This window comes from Scylla paramamosain, chromosome 30 (genome assembly GCF_035594125.1).
Source record: "Scylla paramamosain isolate STU-SP2022 chromosome 30, ASM3559412v1, whole genome shotgun sequence".
NCBI classification, from domain to species: Eukaryota; Metazoa; Arthropoda; class Malacostraca; order Decapoda; family Portunidae; genus Scylla; species Scylla paramamosain.
Window position 1 is genome coordinate 11,994,115 of NC_087180.1, and position 19,763 is coordinate 12,013,877.

Below are 19,763 nucleotides of genomic sequence, written 5' to 3' on the forward strand. Positions count from 1 at the left end.
CTCTCTTTGTGTATTTATTTACCGTCTTCATGTATGCATCCGTTTGTTTTGTGTTAAAATGTTATTCCGTTTTATGCGCTTCGTGTTTTTGTTGGTTCTGGAGAGTGGTGGTGGTGGTGGTAGTAGTGGTCACGGTGGTGGTGGTGATGGTGGTGGTGGTGGTGGTCGTCCTTCATTCGCCCTTCGTTGACAATGTATTAATGTATATACAAATAGATGGATATGAAGATGGAATGAATAAGTAAATAAATACATTAATATCAAGTGCACGTATATATGAATCGAGGAATAAACTTGTCCACTTGTAGATTTATGCGCAACTTATACAGGGAAAGGCGAGGCTGACGTTTTGATGCCTGATAGCGTAGTTAGGCTGGAACTCCTGTGCCACCTCATTCACCTGTCTTGTATTTGCCTACCTGTGCATCCACCTGTCCTCGTTACTCGTCCTCGTGCACCTCGTCCTTCTCCTCCGTTGTCTCCTTCGTTGCTTCCTCATCGTCGTCATTGTATTATTCGTTTTTTGTCTTCGTCGTTGTCTTCATCGTCATCGCCGTCGTCATTGTCATTGTTCTTGTCGTCGTTTTCATTGTCTTCACCATTGTCTTGGTCATCATCGTCACCCACCTCCTCCTCGTCCTCTTTCTCGTAATTCCTCAAACTCTCTTGATATCCATTTCATATATTTGTGTAAGAATTTGTTCGATGTTTATTTCAATTTATTATCTCTCTTGCTTCTATTATAATTCCTTTTCTTAGTCCCTTGTTGATTCAGTGGCCCTGTGTTGAGGTGTTTGTACGTGCATTTGTATGTTTATTTATGTGTTTTTGTTATTTTCCTCAAGAAGAAAGTATCCACAATTACAAACGAGGGTCTTGTTTTCCTTGTGGTGACATTGTGACATACAGACAAGCAGACAAATAGATTGTAAGTGAGATAGAGAGAGAGAGAGAGGGAGAGACAAGGTTAGGTAAAGAGTAAGGAAGGGTGAGTTGTTTTTGCTGCTGTTGTTGTTGTTGTTGTTACTATTATTATTATTATAATTATTATTATTATTATTATTATTATTATTATTGTTATTATTATTACTATTATTATTATTATTATTAATATTATTATTATTATTATTATTATTATTATTATTATTATTATTATCATTATTATTGTTATCATTATTGTTATTATTATCATTAAAATTGTTATTATTGTTATTATTATTATTATTATTATTATTATTATTATTATTATTATTATTATTATTATTATTATTATTATAGTTGTTGTTGTTGTTGTTGTTGTTGTTGTTGTTGTTCTTCTTATCTTCTTCTTCTTTTTCTTCTTCTTCTTCTTCTTCTTCTTCTTCTTTTTTATGTTGTTGTTGTTTTATTTATTTATTTATTTATTTTTTTTTGTGCTTATTTTCTTCTCAATGAGTGTGCTGAATATGGCATTGCTGACTAAAACTTGACATTCCCACGCAATCTCTTTCACTCCCACTCTACCTTCCCAAACCCTCCCGCTCACCACCCCAGTACACCCCATCACTGCCTTCCACCACCACCACCACAATTACCCTCCCTACTTCCCCAACACGCTTCATTTTCTCCTCCCCCTCGTCCACCTCCTCCCCTGAACCTTCTTCGTCGTGGCCAGCGTCGATCAAACAGATTACAGAAGAAATAAACCATTGAGTCTGGAATCTGGTCACCCTGCAGATGAACAGACCAATTCTTGTTTTACCCTGAATCTATAAGGCCGATCAAACGAGGCCATTTTTTCATAGCCTTCCCCCGCCTACCCTCCTTCCTTCCCTCCATACCTCCCTCCTTCCGTCCTCCTGTGGTGCCTTTGTATGATCGGAGCCAGACGTTTGCTCAATAGAAGGCAAATATTTGTTGTCGTTGCATTGTCGTCGGAAAGAATTGGGCGGTTGCAGGCGGAAGAGGCGGCATTAATCCCTCTAATTACGGCGTAAATTGTCTTAGCGTCACAATGGTCGTCTGGGCACCATTGTCTCTTCTGCTACGCCGTCAGGAGAATGAGGATGAGGACGAGGTTGTGCTGGAGGAGGAGCAGGAGGAGGAGATGCACGTCCGCTGGTTTTCAAGGGCGAGCTTCACTGTGATGCTTCTGAGGAGGAGGAGGAGAAGGAGGACGAGGAGGAGGAGGAAGAGGAAGAGGAGGAAGAGGAAGAGGAGGAGAAGGGTTACCTATGTAAGATCTTCAAGGGGTAACTGTTGTGTGACAGGAATAAAGGAGGAAGGCAGAGGGGTGGAAGGATGCAGAGAGAGAGAGAGAGAGAGAGAGAGAGAGAGAGAGAGAGAGAGAGAGAGAGAGAGAGAGAGAGAGAGAGAGAGAGCCAAGGAAGGAGAATGAAGAAAGTGACGGAGAAGGAAGAGGGTGGGAGAGGTCAAGGAGGCATAACATGAATCGTGCTGCGGCAAAGTGTGTCGTTTTTGTTGTAGCGTCATTGTGTGACAGACAGACGAACAGACGCAGATTATGAGATAGAAAGAGAGAGAGAGAGAGAGGTGATGAGACCGGAAAACTCGATACACGGACAGGTAGACAGATTATGAAACACACGGAAAGACAAAATGCGATGAGGTAACAGCTTATACAAAGAGAGACAGACAAAAAAGACACATAGATTATAAAAGTACGATAATGGACGGAAGAGAAAGGGAGGAAGTTGACCAAACAGAAGCAGAAAATAGTGAGACATTCAGACAAACTAAAGAAAAAAACCCAGCAAAGAAACACAGACAGGAATAAGCAAGATAGATAGAACAGCTAAACGAAGAAGAAAAAGACAGGACGGGCAGACAGACACGCAGATAGACAGATGGAAAGCCAGATGCACTATAAGCTAGACGGATAATTACGCAGACATAGGCACAGGATATAAGTTTATGAGAGAGATTTAAAAGAGAGACAGTCAGACAGGCACATAAAGACAGACGAACGATGACACACACACACACACACACACACACACACACACACACACACACATCGTCTCACACAATCAGGAGGGTGTGCAAATTGAGACTGATAGAAGCCAAAACATACATCTGTACGTACGTACGTATGTATGTATGTATGTATGTATGTATGTATGTATGTGGGAAGACCCCGAGACCTCAGAATACATACATACATACATAGATACATTCATACATACATGGAGGAGAGATAAAAATCAGATGACAGGAGAAAGGGATGATGAAAAATGATGAATGTAAACAAAACAGAGAGAGAGAGAGAGAGAGAGAGAGAGAGAGAGAGAGAGTCCAGGAATACAAGGATGAGCAAAGTCTAAAGGGCAGAAGATGAGCTGCCGATGCAAATGACTGCCATGGCTGTCTGAAGATGCGTAATGGAGAAGAAGGAAGAAGAAAAGGAGGAGGGGGAGAAGGAAGAGGAGGAAGAAGAAGAGGAGGGGGTTTTACCTGAGGGCAGAGGAAAGAAGCGAAGGGGCACAGCTTATTTTCGTCAAGACAGGAAAACAGGAAATAACAACGGAAATAAGGGTCGGAAAAAGACAAGTATTTCCTTCCCATGAAGATAATCCACCGCCGCTGGTAATCACAATGATGCCAACAACCCAATATTCGCCGACGACAGCTTGACGAGGGAAACTCTAGGAAAAAAAACAACAAAAAAAACAAAAAGAAAACATTATAAATATATTAAAATACATTACAAAAAAAGGATAAAAACTAAAAAAAAACTTTTCTCACTTCTAACCGAAAAAAATGAAAAACGTTTTCATCGATCAGGAAAACAAGAACGTTGCCAAATGAAAACAACAACAACAACAAAATTTTCGACTTCACTGGCATGAGAGAGAGAGAGAGAGAGAGAGAGAGAGAGAGATAGAGAGAGAGAGAGAGAGAGGAACGTTTCTGCTTCGCTATTCCTCTTCTCTCCAGGAAACGGAGGGAAAAATTCACCTACTCCTCCACGGTGTGCTTCCGGGCGGCGATTAGGGAGGGAAGGAGGGAAGGGAGGGGAGGAGGAGGCAGGAGGAGGGAGGGAGGGAGGAAAGAAGCGGCTGGTCGTGTAGGCATGCTGGCTATCCAAGGAATGTCTGCAAGGTTATAATTCCTCTCCGTATACTCATCCCAGCTGTGCATTCCCTTCCATGTGTATTTTGCGAGAGTATTGGAGCAGCAAGGAACAGTGGTGTATTCCATCTTCACTCTCACTCTCTCTCTCTCTCTCTCTCTCTCTCTCTCTCTCTCTCTCTCTCTCTCTCTCTCTCTCTCTCTCTCTCTCTCTCTCTCTCTCTCCTGTCTTCCTTGCTTCCTTCCTTCCTTCTTTCCTTCCTTCTCTTTATTCTTGATATTTTTTGTTTTCCAATTTTTTTGTTTGCTTTTCAGTTGTTTATTTCATGTTTTAGTTATATGTCTTAGCTTCCTTTATATGTTACGATTTGTTTCTTAGTTCGTTTTTTTTTTCTTTGTGCTGTGTTGTATATGGAGAAAAAGTGTTGTTGTTGTTGTTGTTGTTGTTGTTGTTGTTGTTACCACCAACCTAATTCCTTTTGTTTTTCCCTTCTTTCCTCTTCCTTTCTTTCCCTCTGTTTCCTTCCTTCTGTTCTCGCTTTTCATCATTCCTTCCCGTGTCTTCCTTCTCTTCTTTCCTCCTCCCTTACTCTCCCTACTATCTTTTTTTCTCTCTTCTCTCCTTCTCTCTTCCTTCCTCTTGGTGTTTTCCTCCTCTTCTATTCCTCTTCCTTCATTCTCTTTGTTGTCTTCCTTTATCTTTTTTTATTCTTTCCTGTTCCTTCCTCTCTTCTCTCCTCCTTTCTTTTCCATTCCTCTTGTCTCTTTGCTTCTCTATTTTCAACTGACTTTTCCACGTCTTTTATTATTCTTCCTCGTCTTTCCCTTGTCCTTTTTTCATTACCCTTTCCTCTCCCTTCTTCCATCCCTACCCCCTTCTTTTTTTTTTCTTTTTTCCTCTTTGCATTTCTCACTCCAACTTGGCTCCGGCATTTTAGTTTTGTTGCCAACCTTCTCTTCCCTTCCCCCTTCCCCCTTTTGTCGCATTCCCCAAGAAAGACTTGTGTAATAAATGATACGACCACTGCAACCACCACCACCACCACTACCACTGTCACCTGGCCGAAGATTTCACCTTCACCTGCCTCTTAATTAAATCTTTCACTGCCATTTATCACACCTTAAACACTCTTAAGACATTTTTTTCTATTTCTACATCCACTTCCAAATATAATACTAGCTAGAAACTGCACTTTTTTCTTTTTACTTTACCCCTTTAATTCTTGTAGATGCTTATAAATATTTCATACCTTGCCTTTAGTGTTGTGAATTGTCATATATCACGGTAAAGGGTTAATAACACAGGTAAACATGACAGTACCTAATGAAGTGTAAGTTTTGCTATTTATGTTGATATTTGCTGCTGCTTTGCTTTGTGGGGTTAAAAGTATGAAATGCAGAGTAGCTTACAGTTTGTTTTCTAAGTGGAAATGATGGCTGGGGTGACAGTAGTTAAGGACTAGTGAATTGCAAGGTCAGTACTTTAGTGGTTAATTGTAAGTTATAGTGAAGATGACATGTTGATGGTCTCTCTCTCTCTCTCTCTCTCTCTCTCTCTCTCTCTCTCTCTCTCTCTCTCTCTCTCTCTCTCTCTCTCTCTCTCTCTCTCTCTCTCTCTCTCTCTCTCTCTCACGCCTCCTAATTGCCACAATGTAACTTATGACTTTAATTCAACATATTGTAGATGCTTACTCATGCTTACTCATCCAGTCACTTGCAACTGCTCACGCTCATTCCCTCACTTAAGACTCTCACGCTCACTAATTTAAGTAATTCTCACTCTTCCATTCACTCACTTCCTCTCTCTTGTAAACTGTCTCTCATAACTTGTATAACCGCATACCCATTTCCTTATCCTTCCCCCCTCCTCTTACATCCACTCTCTCACTCATTCATATACTCACTTACTCGTTCCCCCCTACTCACTCACTCATTCACTCACCCTTCCATTCCTCACCTTTAATTTCTCCCACTCATTCACTCACTCACCGACTCATTCCCTTATTCACTTACTCATTCATTCCAAACTCATTCTTTAACTCACTCCCATTTATCGATCCACTCACTCACTCAATCACTCATTCTCATTTTTACTCACTTATTTTCACACTTATCCTCCCACTCACTCGCTCATTCACCCACCCAGCCACCCATTTACCCAGACGCTTCCTCACTTTCTCAATCACACACTCGCACAATAACTACTCATTAATTCGTAACTTCTAAGGTCCTTGCGTCACTCTCTAGGGAAGGGAAGGTGCTCCGCCTCACCTGTGACGGCTGGGAGGCGTTCAAGGTCACCTGGGAATAAAGAAAAAAATAGCAGGTGAAAAAATAACGATGCTTGAATTATATTGGTATTTCCGACCCGCTGGGAGTAATTTCCTTTTAATATCCTGGCACCTATATCCCCTTCAATATTATTATTATTATTATTACTATTATTATTATTATTATTATTATTATTATTATTATTATTATCATTATTATGGTGAGTCGTGGTTCTAAAAAAGGTTCATTATTACAGCACAGGTGGAACGAGACGTGAATGGCCAGGTGAGGGAATCAATTCAGCTCACCTGCCCTTAGATTAATCCCTCGATCTTACTGTTTATCTTTTCTTTCCGTGCTTTGTTCATCTGTTTTACTTCGCGCCTTGTGTGCTTTGCGAATTTACTGTTCTGTATGACGGTGGTTAGGTAGTTGTAAAGTTGTTGGCTGCCCTTCTGCTTGTCACGACCCTTAGCCATTCACACGGAAGGCCAGAGGAGAGAGAGAGAGAGAGAGAGAGAGAGAGAGAGAGAGAGAGAGAGAGAGAGAGAGAGAGAGAGAGAGAGAGAGAGAGAGAGAGAGATTCTTACCCTTCTTACCTCAAGTTTTAGCTATTTTTTTTATTGGTGTTTGACTGTGTGTGTATGTGTGTATGTGTGTGTGTGTGTGTGTGTGTGTGTGTGTGTGTGTGTGTGTGTATGTCTGCGTGCTTAGGTTCATGCGTGGGTGTATGCATATATGTATACTTTCATGCACACACCCTTCATATTCAGACACACGCTGCACGCAAGATTAGAATACACACACACATACACACACACACACACACACACACACACACACACACACAAAATAAGTCAAACGAGCTGAATAAAAAGCAAAAATAGCAAGACAAAAAAAGGAGACAAAAAAAAAGCAACAGAAAGTAACACACACACACATACACACACACACACACACACACACACACACACACACACACACACACACACATGACTCACATCACCAATTCCACTCGACTCCCGGATCGCCAGGCAAGACGCCCACCTGTATGCCGGACAGGTGCGCAGGCGTTACTCGCGACGGATGGCAATAGTGCGGAGAAGAGTCCTGATCACGTGTGGAGGAGGAGGAGGGGGAGGAGGAGGAGGAGGAGAAGGAGGAGGAAGAGGAGGAGGAAGAGGATTAAACAGACATATGAACCCTTTGACACATCACATGATTTTGTCTCTGTCTCTCTCTCTCTCTCTCTCTCTCTCTCTCTCTCTCTCTCTCTCTCTCTCTCTCTCTCTCTCTCTCTCTCTCTCTCTCTCTCTCTCTCTCTCTGCACCACGTCATTTAGTAATCATTTCTATGCTACAGGGGTTCACTTGTCACTTCTGCTTCCAGGTGATGGAGGGCGAGGCGGGCTGAGGATTGAGGGCTGAAGGATTGGGGGTGGAGGGTTGTGCAGGACTGTAGAGGGTTGTGGAGGGTTGAGGGCAGCGTGTGTAGCCCCAGAAGGTTCGCCTCGCTGTCTCCCGCACCTCCTGCTTCACTCCTGGCCATGTATTATGAAGTGGTAGCTTGAGAACAGTCATCGCATTCAGCCCTTCATATATTCTCTCTATCTCTCTCTCTCTCCCTCCAGTTTGTTCCTACCTCTCTTCCTTACTCCACTGCCTCCTGTGTCCTTCCTCTTTTCCTTCATTTTCTTACTGTACATTCTTTCATCATGTAGTTCACTCTTCCCTCCTTTCTTAATATATCCCTCTTTTCTCCTTACTTATGTTCCCTTCCTATTTCTTCCTAGTTCACTCTTTCCTCCTCAATTCCCTTACTCCCTGGACACATTTGATTCTCCGCTCCTCCCCTTCCTCCTCTTCCTCACCCTTCCCCCATCCTGTACTCATTCACTCATTCCTCTGTCTCCCTTCTCCTCACTTCCTCATGTGCTGTTTTCCGGGGGAGGAGGAGGAGGAGGAGGAAGAAGAGAAAGAAGGGAATCAGAAGAACCACCTTAACGTAACCTGGTTTTAAGGTCGCTGAGGGAGGGTCGGCGTCTTACAAGAGTGAGCGTTTTCACATCTGTATAAATAAAATATCAATGTTGATGCCACACTGGGCACTGTTTGTATGAGGCAATGATAACACCCGCGGTTTTCTTCTCTCCTTCTTCCTTCTTTCTTTCTCCCTCCCTCTCTTTTTTTGTTCCTTAAATGCTGCGGTGCTTTTCCACATCTTATCGGGCGAGTCAGAAGCATTTAGTATCGCTCGCGGCCACTGTTTAGACCATGTTTACACTCTTACATAATCCAGCGAGCCCCCGCGTGTGCATGTTTTCATGTTTAATGTAAAAATGTTGGCGTTGCCGTCATGCATGTGGGTCCGCGGCGGAGAGAAGAGTGTCTTAAACCCGCGGCCTAGAGGGATGGAGAGGCGTACCAGCATTTAGATGTATTCAAATAGCGGGGCACCTCGATTTGTTTACATATGCATGTGTAAGCAGTCATATTTCCTTTCGTTTTAGTGGGTAAGATCCAAGGGGCTGGTTACGTCCTTTCGTGTGTGTGTGTGTGTGTGTGTGTGTGTGTGTGTGTGTGTGTGTGTGTGTGTGTGTGTGTGTGTGTGTGTGAAGGAGAGAGAGAGAGAGAGAACGCTCTGTATTGTGTTTATTCTGTGACAGTCTATATTTCTTTCTGCTTCCGGGTAGAGAGAGAGAGAGAGAGAGAGAGAGAGAGAGAGAGAGAGAGAGAGAGAGAGAGAGAGAGAGAGAGAGAGAGATAACCATTCTAATAGGGAAAACTAATAAGGAAAAGAGCATTTGAAAACGATAAAGAAATTTCTAAAAATCATCAGGACAGAAAGAGGAAAATACAAAAAAGACTGATAAAGATGGGAAAGAGTAATAAAGAAAAGGTTAGATTGAACGAGAAAAATGGAAATAACAAAGCAAAGAACATGTAGAAGGAAATGTTTGGATGAGAGAGAGAGAGAGAGAGAGAGAGAGAGAGAGAGAGAGAGAGAGAGAGAGAGAGAGTGTTGATCTGGGTAGATTGGCCATTAAAGATTGGGTGTATATAACATTGCTGTTCTGGAGTTGTGTATGACGGCTGTGTATATTCCCTTGTATACAACTCTCTCTCTCTCTCTCTCTCTCTCTCTCTCTCTCTCTCTCTCTCTCTCTCTCTCTCTCTCTCTCTCTCTCTCTCTCTCTCTCTCTCTCTCGTTTTCTTTATATATTTTCATATTTTTCCTTCATTTTTATTGGTTTCTTTCTTGTTCTCTAATTATCATCAGTTATTCTTTTATATTTGGGTCTTTCCATCATTCCTATTCTCTCTCTCTCTCTCTCTCTCTCTCTCTCTCTCTCTCTCTCTCTCTCTCTCTCTCTCTCTCTCTCTCTCTCTCTCTCTCTCTCTCTCTCTCTCTCTCTCTCTCTCTCTCTCTCTCTCTCTCTCTCATCCCTCCTCATTGGTAAGCTACATTCACCCCTTTACTGTTCTGTGTATATCCAATGACTGCGTATTAATGTTACATGGAGCTTCTTGTATGCGTAACGAAGGCTTATGTAAAACAGCTACATATGAGTTCTATGTGTGTGGGAGAGAGAGAGAGAGAGAGAGAGAGAGAGAGAGAGAGAGAGAGAGAGAGAGAGAGAGATTGGTGGTTGTTTTCGTTGCTTTTGCTCGTATTACTTCTTGTTTTGTGTCTCTTTACATACGTGTGTAGTTTCTGTGTGTGTGTGTGTGTGTGTGTGTGTGTGTGTGTGTGTGTGTGTGTGCTTGTGTGTTGGATCCAAAGTCATGTAACTCATAGTAGTGGTCTTGCTACACACACACACACACACACACACACACACACACACACACACACACACACAGACACACAGGTACATCTCCAAGAACAAATATTTCTCCACTAATTATATCGTTCTGAGGAGGAACAAGCGGCGGACATCAGTCTTGCAGTGTAACACAATTAACATGATCTATATTTACCTTAACAATTACCTGTCTGTACGAGAGAGAGAGAGAGAGAGAGAGAGAGAGAGAGAGAGAGAGAGAGAGAGAGAGAGAGAGAGAGAGAGAGAGAAGCAGATATTCGGTAAATTGTGTTGTGCTTGAGTATGTTCGTGTGGCAGATTGGGAACTGTCTGAGATGGTTGAAGTATAGAACCTTTGTGTTGTTTTGCATTGTTTTCTACTCTTTTTGTGTTCCTTGTTTTTTTTTTATATGTTGTCTTTTGTTTGTGTTTGTTTTATATATTTTTTTCTGTGTTTCTTTGTTTATTTGTCTCTCTGCTGTTCTTTTCTTCTTGTCGGTATCTTTATGTCTTATTATGTCTTTTCTTGTCTTCTCTTCTGTCTTTTCATGTTCCCCTTTCAATATTTCTTATTTGTTATCTTCTGTTTTAATGTGCCTCTTTGTTCATCTATGTCTCTTTCTGTTGTCTGGCTATCTGTGTTTCTCTTGTCTCTCTGTGGACGCCTCTTTTGTGTTACTTATATTTCTGGTGTCTATCTTTCAGTTCTCTCTGTCTGTCTATGCGTTTGTGCTATCTGTGTATCCTTTTCTATTGCCTGTACCCTTATCTGCTGTCTGTCTATCTGTTTCTGCTTTCTGTTCATTAGTTCCCGCTGTCTGTCTATCTTTTTCTGTTGTCTGTCTATTTTCTTCCTTTGTTTGCTTCTTTGTTTCAGTTCTGTATCTTTTTTTTAATGTCTGTCTATCTTTTTTCTCTTGTGTGTCTATCTTTTTCTACAATTTGTCTATCTGTTTATGGTATCCAAGTTTCTCCTCTCTCTCTCTCTCTCTCTCTCTCTCTCTCTCTCTCTCTCTCTCTCTCTCTCTCTCTCTCTCTCTCTCTCGCTGAACACACTCCATCACCGGGAAACAAGAGCACACGCCTCCTTAACAAGAGTATTATTGTGGCGGGAGGAAGAAGGACCCCGATAGTTGTCGTTTATTAGGCATGACGTCGTAGAGCTGCGGGTGGAAGTAACTGTTTATTTTATGACCTCAGGAATTTGCATATCACAGTACGAAGGGGATGCTGTGGATTGCGCTCGTGACGTCACTTCCGGGGATGTTAGTGACGCGGTGGTGATGTCACTGATGTTTTGTTGCGTCTTTGTTAAGTTTTTTTTAGTTGTTTTTCTTTTCTTTTTTGTATGTGTATGTCTTTTTTTTAAGTTATGACTGTGGTTTAGGTTTGTATCGTAACTCTGTGCTTGTTTGGTTCCTTTCTTGATTTTTTTTATCCTTGCCTCAACTGTTACAAAGAAAACACTAAGGAAGCACTAGCAGCAGCAGATCAGTTGGTCCTTACGACAATCTTTTGTGTTTGTGATTAGCTACACTTTTCCGCTTAATAGCAAGAGGAAGGAATTGTTATTATTATGCTGGAAAAGGTATGTTTATGTGTGTGTGTGTGTGTGTGTGTGTGTGTGTGTGTGTGTGTGTGTGTGTGTGTGTGTGTTATAACTATTGTCTAATATTTCGCACGCCACGCCTCCGTCATTCATTCCTTTAGTGCTGTCACTCTTCCACCATTACACCTTTCCACCTCCCCATTGTTACACGCGCCACCATCACACCAATACCGTCACTCAGCCACTTTCACCCCTTCTTGTTACATCCATGCTCTGTAATCCCCTATCATTTACACCACTGTCACTCCACTTCGCCTATTTACTGCACCTTTGTACCTTCACACCGTACCAATGTACCCTTCAACCCTTCACAAAGACCTGTCCCCTGCCGCACCTTTCCGTCACATCCCAGCGTCACACAAAGCTTGGGATTATCAGTGTGACGCTGTCGGGGCGAGATCTGGCAAATTGTTGTGTGGCGTGGTCGTGTCTTGTGTCTTAGGCCTCAGTTGTTTGTTAATCTGTGTGTGTGTGTGTGTGTGTGTGTGTGTGTGTGTGTGTGTGTGTGTGTGTGTGTGTGTGTGTGTGTGTGTGTGGTAGGTAAGCTAGTTTAGTCAGGCAATTAGTCCGGCAGGTAGGCAGGTTAGGAATGAATCAGGTAGTTAGTTAAGCAGGTCAGGTAAGCAGGAGGCAGGCAGAGAGGTTGAGAGGCGCTTGCTCGGCCATGCCAAGGCGGACACGCAAGCAGTGAGGCAGTTGCTTACTCTGTCAGTCATACACGCATATGCTCGCTCAGTCATACAGTTAGTGAATAAGGCAGGAAGTCAAGCAGTCATTCAGGCAGAGAAACGAACAGGCAGGAAGACACGCAAGCACTCAGTCAGTCAGTCAGTCAGTCAGTTATGCAAGAAGGTGTTTAGTCGGCCACTCAGTCAGACAACTGACCGTATAGGTAGAAAGACAGGCAAGCAAACAAACATTCATGAAGACAAGGACACAACCAGTTAGATAAGAACAGTTAGGCATTGAAATAAATAGTTAGACAGGCAGGTAGGCGTGCAGTGAAGGAAACGGGGAGACAGTAAAGACAGACAGACTGACAGTGAAGGAGACAGGCAGGAAGTAAAGGAAACAGACAGACAGACATTGAAGGAGATAGACAAACAGACAGACAGGCAAACTGGTAGTGAAGGAGACAGACAGACAAACAGACAGTCAGGCAAGCTCTCTCAATTCTAGTTTTCTCTCCCCACCTCCACACCCCACACATTTTCTCCCCAGTATAATCGCGTTAAATTCATTGAGCGTTTTATTGCACTAGTTTGGCTTCCGTGCAAGGTATCACGTGACTCCCCTCGTTGGGCCGAGCTACAGATAAAAGCCTCGGATATCTAAATGACACTGCAGCGGGTAAGAAAAGCTAACAGAGCGAAGGAAATAGTGGAACAAAAAATTGAAATGCCCTGTACCTTACTGCAGTAATAATATGTGGTAACTGAGGAGAGGAGGAAAGAAGAAGAAGGAGAAGAAGAAGAAGAAGAAGAGGAAGAAGAAGTGAAGCAGTGAAGAATAAAAGAATAAAGTAACGTTTATATTGGATTAGTAATAGTAGTAGTAGTAGTAGTTGTTGTAGTAGTAGTAGCAGTAGTAGTAGAAGTAATAGTAGTAGTCGCAACTGAAGAGAAAAAAAGAAGAGGACGAAGAAGGAAGTGAAGAAAATTACAATAATAATAATGACGAGAGGGTAGAGGAAGAAAAGGACGAAATACATAGAGGATGAGCAGAAGTAGGAGTATGAGGGGCAAGAGGGGGAAGAAGAGGAACATGAACAAAAAGTAGGAAATACCTTGAACATTATAGTACCAATGAGAATGCTAATAAAAGAAAGACAGATTACCTTCCTGGAGCCCCTGTTCTCGGAGATCTAATTCAGGTAGACACGCCACGCTGGGGATTAGCACTGCGTCCCTGTCCAATGGTGGCGCCGCGGTGAAGGACCTGAGGGGGCGGAGGGGCGTTGTGAGGGCGTGGACTGGGCGTGGAGGGGTGGACACAGGGGCGTGGAGGCGTTGAGGGTATGTCCTTTTTATCCTTCCTTGTCCTTTTATTTACTTCTTCATTCACATCTCTCTCTCTCTCTCTCTCTCTCTCTCTCTCTCTCTCTCTCTCTCTCTCTCTCTCTCTCTCTCTCTCTCTCTCTCTCTCTCTCTCTCTGTCTTCTCCCTCTCATTCTTGCATGGCCTATTGAAATTCATGTGATCGTATCCTGCAAGGAATTTTGCACTTTTGCCTCCTGAGCTCCTGAGACTAAATTCTTACCGGCGTCTCTTCATTTTTTTTTCTTTTTTTATATTATGGATTCTGTGGCATTTTAGAGCCGTGTCGCCTTGATGATATGTATGTGTGTGTGTGTGTGTGTGTGTGTGTGTGTGTGTGTGTGTGTGTGTGTGTGTGTGTGTGTGTGTGTGTGTGTGTGTGTGTGTGTGTGTGTGTTGAGATGTGTATTTGTTTGAATTACGCAGCTACGTACTGTACATACATGAGGTACTCAAGACTTGTACGTAATATTTATACACAAAAATATTCGTATGTTTGTCTTTCATTTTTTTTTTTTTTTTTTTGTTTATCTATAAATGGACAAACGTTGATATTTCTGGTACTTTCCTGGAATTTTCATAGTTCATTTTGTCAAGAAACTACTATTTCTATTACTACTACTACTGTGTGTGTGTGTGTGTGTGTGTGTGTGTGTGTGTGTGTGTGTGTGTGTGTGTGTTTGAGTTATGGTCGCCGCGCCCCGTGTGTGGCATGGAGGTGCAGCGCCTGATGCAGGTATGGAATGCGATTAATGGCTGTCAGTGGTCCATTTAGCAACGGGGCGCCTGGTAATGACGTGGTTTATGGCATTCTTGTCCTTCTCTTCTGTGGGTTTAACGTCCTTTTTTTACGCTTCCCCTCATACTTTTTTTAAACCCCATCACTCCTTTTTTCTTTTTTATATTCTGCCAGAAGTTAGTGTGTTGTGTCGCGTCGTGTGTTGCCAGTGCGGTGATGTAATTCCGAGCCACGTCCCGCAGTTATTTGCTTTGATATTGAGTCCTTGCATGCTCATCGTATTTCCCAAGTGTATATTTGTCCCACAGGTTTCTTCTGCGCCCTTAGAATCGGCGGGCTTTGTGCTTCGGGGGACGTAATAAAGACACGGGTGCTTTTTAGGGACCGGGATCTGTGTCACGTTCTCACGCCACGGAGCTCAATGCCAAGGATAAACACTGGGGAGTTGTTTTTACTTCGTTTAATCCTAGAACCTCCCGCTGGCTTACGGCGAGACTTGATAAACGTCATTCGTGTCTTGGCTACGAAGGAATGAGGAGAAGCAGGCTGAGGAAGAGAAGGACTGGTAGAGAAGGAGAAGAAGGATGGGAAGAGGAGGAGAGGGGAGTATTGGGGAACCGGAAAGTGCGGGCAGAGGGAGGTGGGGAGTTAGTTCGCAGGTGCAAAGGATATTTACATACATGGTCTGTGCTGGGAATATAATAAGAAAGCGTAGAGGCGTGCAGAAATGCAAGTTGTGAAATTGGAAAGCGTGGAAGAGTGTGTCAGATCTTAGTTGAACCCAAAGGCGCCGTGATCTCAAGGATGTGAAGCATGGGGCTGAAGGAAGGAGGAGGGAGGGAGGCGGATGAAGGATGGGTCTGAAGGAATAGAAAAGAAGGATAAAGAATGAGGGTAAAAGGGAAGAAGATAAAAGCTAGGGCCAAAGGAATGAAAGAGGAGGATAAACGATGGGAAACAAGGAAGAAGAAAGGATAAAAGATGTGTCTGAAGGATGAGGAAAGGAGGAAGATAAAAGATGGGAGTGAAAGGAGAGGAAATAAGACGTGGTAAGAGTTTGGAGAGAAGGAGACGAGGACCTTGTGTTTGTATGAAAGGGAAAAGAAGCTGTAATAGTTGAGATTGGGAAGAAAAAGATATAACAGATTAGAGAACACAGAAAAAAGCCTGGGACTGTGGAGAAAAATAAGAACGATTAAAAATGGCGATGAATGGATTGGAATCTAGCTCAGGTAATGGGAAGGGGGCTGGGATGGGAGGGAGATGCATGATACCTTGGACTGAATACTGAGAAGGAAGATGAGCATGGAACAAGGAGGGAATGGAGGCAAGGGTAGGCTTTGAGAGAGCATTACTATGGAAGGGGAGGCTGGAGAGGAATGATGGGACAGAATAGGAAAGATGTTTGATGAAATGTGATTGCTTGGGAGATACGAAAAAGAAAATAATAATAAAGGAAGAAGAGAGAAACATTAAGATTAGTAATATACGAGACTGGAAACAGGAGAAAAGAAGTAAATATATAATGTATCACTTTTAAGAGAGAGAGAGAGAGAGAGAGAGAGAGAGAGAGAGAGAGAGAGAGAGAGAGAGAGAGAGAGAGAGAGAGAGTCACAATCGTTTGGATATATCGGGTCATGATGAATAAGGCAGGGAGGGGAAGGGGTGCAAGGAGGAGAGAGAGAGGAGGGAGGGAGAAAAGATATACAATTTCAATAATGCGTGAGAATCGAAGGACAGACTTATCTCTGCCTGGGCAAGTGCTGGCTGTAACTTTGGCCGCCAGTCACTCCGTCCGTCACGTGTCTTCTTGAGGCTGTCAACGCACGTGTTTTTTTGTGCGTGCGTCCAATGTTAACAAAGTTTATCTCGACTTACTAATAGAAGAACACCAGCTTTCAATGGAGGCTGTGTAAGGTATCTTATTACTACCATTAATGCTACTTCTACTACTATAACCGTTACTCGTTGTTGTCGTTTCTCCTGGTGCTGTTGTTGTTGTTGTTGTTGTTGTTGTTGTTGTTGTTGTTGTTGTTGTTGTTGTTGTTGTTGTTGTTGTTGTTGTTTTGTTTTGTTTTATTTTTGTTGCTGTTGTTGATTCTTTCTTCTTCTTCTTCTTCTTCTTCTTCTTCTTCTTCTTCTTCTTCTTCTTCATAATATTTCTTCTTCTTCTTCTTCTTCTTCTTCTTCTTCTTCTTCTTCTTCTTCTTCTTCTTCTTCATAATATTTCTTCTTCTTCTTCTTCTTCTTCTTCTTCTTCTTCTTCTTCTTCTTCTTCTTCTTCTTCTTCTTCTTCTTCTTCTTCTTCTTCTTCTTCTTCTTCTTCTTCTTCTTCTTCTTCTTCTTCTTCTTCTTCTTCTTCTTCTTCTTCTTCTTCTTCTTCTTCTTCTTCTTCTTCTTCTTCTTCTTCTTCTTCTTCTTCTTCTTCTTCTTCTTCTTCCTTCTCCTTCTCCTTCTCCTTCTCCTTCTTCTTCTTCTTCTTCTTCTTCTTCTTCTTCTTCTTCTTCTTCTTCTTCTTCTTCTTCTTCTATAACCCTTACTACTACTACTACTACTACTTCTACTACTACTACTAATACTACTACTACTACTACTACTACTACTACTACTACTAAACATTCAAAGAGAGTAATAACTTCATTGCAGAAAATTAATTTATAATATGTCGATCAGACATAAGTTGATGTAACAACTTTAGAATAACTGGATAAAGATTCATGTTAAACGAAGCCAAACACTTTTTCAATAGTGTCGTTAGCGTGTGTAATTCTCTACCCCTGCAATGTTGTCCATGGCATAACAGTTTCGGCTTTCAGAAATTGATTAATTGATTGGACAAGTACTCACAGTCTAATCAACAAGTCAGATATTATGTGTTATCGAAGCAAAAGTTAAAGTTCTGAATACAATTACGAAATGCCGCTTATTTGCGGTTGTTGCCGATGATCTGGTAATGCTTATTTTGTCTGGGTAGTGGCTGCAGTCCTGATAGTTGTAATATTTTTCATCTCGTTCTTATGAAATTTTCCCTGCAACTTTTTCCTTCTTTTTCTTCTTTCCTTCATCTGGCTCTTAAATTTCCTTGTAACTTTTTCTTTGACTTGTGGTGTTTCTTCTTTCCTTACCTGCCACGTACAGAGGGGATCGGTGAGTGAGGAGGAGCCTTCATCCTTACTATTCTACTTCTCTTGCTTTAGCTTAGATAGTTTAACTCATCACAAACAGCCTCGTAGGGACCAATATGTCTGTAGCGGTCTGTTCTTCATCTGTGTTTCTTTGTATTATTAACACCACTATCTTTGTGACTACTACTACTACTACTACTACTACTACTACTACTACCACAATCACCACTACTGCTACAACACACGTCAGCGAATAGACAGATAAACCTCTTGCCAAGTTCTCATTCCGGAAGCGTGGACAAATGACGCGGATGTAGATGCAAACTTGTTTTACTTTTACTTCATTCATATCCGTGATTTGATTTAGACTAAAAGAAAAAAGAAGTGCTGGTTGTGAAGAGAGGCGGGAGGAATTGAAGGAGTGTGCAGCCACCGCTCTGGCCTTGTGTCTTACGTGGATTTTGCTAATGAAGACAAGCTGAGAGGCATCGATGGACAAGATAACGAAGGCTTCCACTCAGTCAAATAGTCGCGGAGTCTTTCCTTTGTGTCGCCTGCCCCGCGGCGCATAATTGTGTGTTTTTTTTTTTTCTGGCGTGTATTTTATTTTGTTTCGTTGTTATTGTTGTTCATTCGATTTTTTTCTACTTCTCTCTCTCTCTCTCTCTCTCTCTCTCTCTCTCTCTCTCTCTCTCTCTCTCTCTCTCTCTCTCTCTCTCTCTCTCTCTCTCTCTCTCTCTCTCTCTCTCTCTCTCTCTCTCTCTTACATACGTTCCACTTCTAAATTTCTATTTTTCTTGTTTTATGATTATTTATATATCTTTTTAAACTCCATTTACGAATAAAAAATAAACTCCTTCCAATTCTCGGTTTTGAAGTCATTTTCACTTTTATGTTTTTATCTGTTGAGTTTATATTTTTTTTTCTTTCTTTCTTTTTCTTCTTGATTTCCGTGTTTGTGTTCGTCGGCCATCTTCGTATAAAAGGAGTCGAAAGTTTTTGTATGTAGGTTAGGAAATCCCACGAATGCAGTGCTTCCTTCCTGAGCTTAGCCGCCTTTATACATCTGGCCTTTGATATTCCCTGCGTCTCATCTACCTCGCTCACTTATCCTCTCAAAGTCCCTCTTACATTTTTATCCTTCCATCCCTCTTCTCCTGTCCCCTTCCTGTTCCCTCCTTCCTGGTAACCCCTCATCCTTTTCTTTTCTCCTTCCTCTTCTTCCCAATTCTCTGTTCTTATGCTTTATTCTCTTCTTAACTCTTATTTCCCTTCTTTTCCCTTCATCTTTTTTTCTTCATTTCTCTCCTAACTTGTCATCTTTTTCTCTCTTTCTCTTCTTCGTTTTCTTTTCTCTCGTAGTCTTTTATTCCTTTCCTCTTTTTTCCCGAGGCTTATTCTCTTCTTAACTCCTTATTTTCCTTCTTTCCCATTCAACTTTTCGTTTCTCTCCTAATTTGTCATCTCTTTCTCTTCCTTTCCTTTTTCATTCTCTCCTAGCTCCTCATCTTCGTTCTCCTATCTTTCAATTTCTCCACTCCCCTCATTTTTTTTTCTTTTCCCTCCCCATTCCTCTCGTTTTGACCTCTTTTCTCCTCTCCCCCTCTTTCACTTCTCGTTCCCCTTAACCTTCCATCCAGTTTTTCCGCCTCCTCTTCTTCCCCTTCCCCTTTCCTATCCCTCAACTCTTTTCTCGCATCTCCCTTCTCCTCCTCCTTTCATCATTCCTTTCTCTTCACTCCTTTCCCATTTCTTCTTTCCTACCAACTTATTACTGTTCTTTCCCGTGTGAGAGGAGAGGGAGGAGAGGTGTCTTGTCTAATGACCGTATTCAGAAACTTTTTGCTCTCTCATCACAACTATTTTCAAAGGCCACAGAGATGAATTGCCGTGCATTTCTCCTATTGATCATATAGAAATCTTGTTAATCTGTCACTAGAACCGTAAAAACACCCTTAAAAATCCCTGCTACTTCAACCAGAGCCTTTTGGAAGTAGTGGGGATGCGCGGAAGTGTTTCAGAATTACGGTCCTTTAAGTGGAAAAACTGCCATGTAGAACAATAGTCCGACCTCGGAATATTTTTCACTAACCTATCTTTTTTTCTT